The sequence below is a fragment of the Rattus rattus genome, chromosome 2 (genome assembly GCF_011064425.1).
Source record: "Rattus rattus isolate New Zealand chromosome 2, Rrattus_CSIRO_v1, whole genome shotgun sequence".
Classification (NCBI taxonomy): Eukaryota; Metazoa; Chordata; class Mammalia; order Rodentia; family Muridae; genus Rattus; species Rattus rattus.
Window position 1 is genome coordinate 211,718,540 of NC_046155.1, and position 3,606 is coordinate 211,722,145.

A 3,606-nucleotide genomic window follows, 5' to 3' on the forward strand; every position below is an offset into this window, starting at 1 on the left:
TTGAACTAGAAGCCATCTGAGAGTTTGAATTTGTTTTTTCCATTTTTCAGTTTTAATACAAAGGCCTGACTGTGCTCAATCACCAAGCTGCATGCATGAGAAACTGGCCAGCCCAGACAGCGTGTTAATCATTAGCAAATGGAACTTGAAGGAGTCCACTAAGTGCTTCCTTATAAGGTGGTATGAGTATTTATACTGTAAAGCTGATGTAGGGGGCTTGATCTTTAGGGGGCAGGACCACCAACCAATACGTGCAGATTTTGTGTATGGACAGAAGGTACTTTTGACATTCAGTTTTGCTAGATACAAACAGAATGAAGAAATGAACTTTTTTCTTTTTTGTAAGAGGTAAGTAAAAGATTTCAATTTGATTCTTCTAGAGGGGGAAAGTAGTTGAAAGAAGGTCTTCATTTTGAAGTCATCATCTGTACGAATTCTTCATAGTTGACCTGTCCGTCTCCATCAATATCTGCTTCTCTGATCATTTCGTCTACTTCTTCATCTGTTAGCTTTTCCCCGAGGTTTGTCATGACGTGGCGCAGTTCTGCTGCACTGAAGTAACCATTTCCATCCTTGTCAAAGACTCGGAATGCCTCGCGGATTTCTTCTTCGCTATCTGTGTCTTTCATCTTTTTAGCCATCACAGTCAAGAACTCTGGAAAGTCAATGGTGCCATTCCCGTCGGCATCCACTTCATTGATCATATCCTGCAGTTGCAGCCTCGGTTGGGTTCGGACCCAGAGACCGCATGACAGTCCCCAGCTCCTTTGTTGTGATGGTGCCGTCCCCCATCTTTATCAAATAGGGAGAAAGCTTCCTTGAATTCAGCAATCTATTCTTCAGTCAGCTGATCAGCCATGGTGCGAGCGAAGGAAGGAAGAGGGGAGTAGAGCAGGCGAGGGTGGCTGCACCAGCGCAGGGGCTGTGACCGCCGAGGTGCCTCCGCTGCTGCTGCTAACGCGCTACCTGCGTTGTGCGCTGAGCCTCAAGCCGCCTGACTGCGAGTAAAGGGCACCACGGACACGAGACTCCCAGCACCACTGCCCAAGGGTGACTCTTAAAGCTGTTAAATTGATACACCAAAACTGTTACAATGAGCAATAAAATGGTCATCGAGTAAATTGGGAACAAGTTTGGAAGTTAACAAGCATTAACTTGATTCTTTCATTATACGGTATTGAAAAGGATCACTGTCTTTTTGGGAGGGGCGGGAAGGGAGATACCGCTGATTGGAACCAAGGCCTGGACCCACTGGCTTGGGAAGTGCTTTACCACTGAGCTATGTGTCAAGGCCTCTGCTCACTGGCATTTCTGGGACAGTCTTACTAAGCTGCTAAAGCAGTCTTGATTCTCCGAAGCCTCCTGAGCATCTGGGAGAATGGACCCGAGTAATTCGTCATGACTGTTACTCTTGAGCAAAGAAACAGCAACATTTTGAATAGTAATGCAAGATGGAATGAGACTAGATTATATTGAAATCCTGCTCTCACTGTTTTGGTATACTGACACATCTTAAACAGTAATTTTTAGGAACTGTGTTTAATTTGAACTTCTACCTGGGTTCTGATTCTTGTAAAGAAATTTTTTTATTAACTTGGTATTTCTTATTTACATTTCGAGTGTTATTCCTTTTCCGGTTTCTGGGCCAACATCCCCCTAACTCCTCCTCCTCCCCTTCTTTATGGGTGTTCCCCTCCCCATCCTCCCCCAATTGCTGCCCTCCCCGCAACAATCATGTTCACTGGGGGTTCAGTCTTGGCAGGACCAAGGGCTTCCCCTTCCACTGGTGCTCTCACTAGGCTATTCATTGCAACCTATGAGGTCAGAGTCCAGGGTCAGTCCATGTATAGTCTTTGGGAAGTGGCTTAGTCCCTGGAAGCTCTGGTTGCTTGGCATTGTTGTTCATATGGGGTCTCGAGCCCCTTCAAGCTCTTCAGTTCTTTCTCTGATTCCTTCAACAGGGGTCCTGTTCTCAGTTCAGTGGTTGCTGCTGGCATTCACCTCTGTATTTGCAGTATTCTGGCTGTGTCTCTCAGGAGAGAAGAGAGAGAGAATTTTAAACCACAGGATGTCAAAGTTTCCACCTCAGATTTTATAACGATGAAAAGCTCTGAAGCCTGTACAACAGCAGCTAGAGTCCTCTTTGATGTGGAAAGGATAAAGATATAAAGGTGATGATGAAGAAGGAGAGAAATGATCAGGGAAAAGGTGGCCTCACGACTATGAACATATTGACAATCAAACCTTAGGAAGAGAGATTTGCTTTATAAAAGCCTTAATACTATTTTTTTTTATGAATGGTTTTTCAGAGGCTTCAATGGTAAGTCAAAGAGTTGATTGCTCCATACCACCAGTCAGTGTTCATAACTCAGGGTAGAAGTTTCTCTTCTTAGGTTTTCCAACTGTATGGGTCTAAAGGCACATAAAGAAAGTGTGCTCTGGATTTGAACCCACCACCAGTCCCCAAAGGACCCTGATCCCTTCTTGTCCAGAGACCAATAATGGAGGAATGTTCCTCTTTCTTCACATCCTCACCAGCATCTGTTGTCACCTGAGTTTTTGATCTTAGCCATTCTGACTGGTATGAGGTGGAATCTCAGGGTTGTTTTGATTTGCATTTCCCTGATGACTAAGGATGTTGAACATTTCTTTAGATACTTCTCAGCCATTCGATATTCCTCAGCTGAGAATTCTTTGTTTAGCTCTGTACCCCATTTTTAAATAGGGTTATTTGATTCTCTGGAGTCTAACTCCTTGAGTTCTTTGTATCTATTAGATATTAGCCCTCTATCATATGTAGAATTAGTGAAGATCTTTTCCCAATCTGTTTGATGCTGTTTTGTCCTATTACAGTGTCCTTTGCCTTATAGAAGTTTTGCAATTTTATGAGGTCCCATTTTGATCGTTAATCTTAGAGCATAAGCTGTTGATGTTCTGTTTAGGAAATTTTTTCCTGTGCCCTTGTGTTTGAGACTCTAACCTACTTTCTCTTCTATTAGTTTGAGGGTATCTGGTTTTATGTGAAGGTCTTTGATCCTCTTGAACTTGAGCTCTGTACAAGGAGATAAGAATGGATCCATTTGCATTCTTTGACATGCTGACCTCCAGTTGAACCAGCACTATTTATTAAAAATACTGTCTTTTTCCCACTGGATAGTTTTGGCTTCTTTGTGAAGGATCAAGTGACCATAGGTGTGTGGGTTCATTTCTGGGTCTTCAATTCTATTTCATTGATTTAACTACCTGTCTTTACTAATACCATACAGTTTTTATCACTGTTGCTCTGTAATACAGCTGGAGGTCAGGAATGGTGATTTTCCCAGAAGTTCTTTTACTGTTGAGGATAGTTTTTGATAACCTTTGGTTTTTGTATTCTGAATGAGTTTGCAAATTTCTCTTTCTAACTCTATGAAGAATTGAGTTGGGATTCTGATGGGGATTGCATTGAGTCTGTAGATTGCTTTCTGCAAGATGGCCATTTTTACTATATTAATCCTGCCAATCCATGAGCATGGGAGATCTTTCCATCTTCTGAGATCTTTTTCAATTTCTTTCTTCAGAGACTTGAAGTTCTTGTCATACAGATCTTTCACTTGCTTGGTTAGA

General features: G+C 42.4%; 1 pseudogene across 1 annotated transcript; it reads right to left on the bottom strand.

Moving 5' to 3' along the window:
- Positions 1-327: 327 nt before the first annotated feature.
- On the bottom strand, positions 328-1,040 carry LOC116892957 (annotated as a pseudogene). Its single transcript, XR_004386987.1, has one exon. The product of XR_004386987.1 is annotated as a calmodulin-like (transcript).
- Between the last annotated feature and the right edge of the window lie 2,566 nt (positions 1,041-3,606).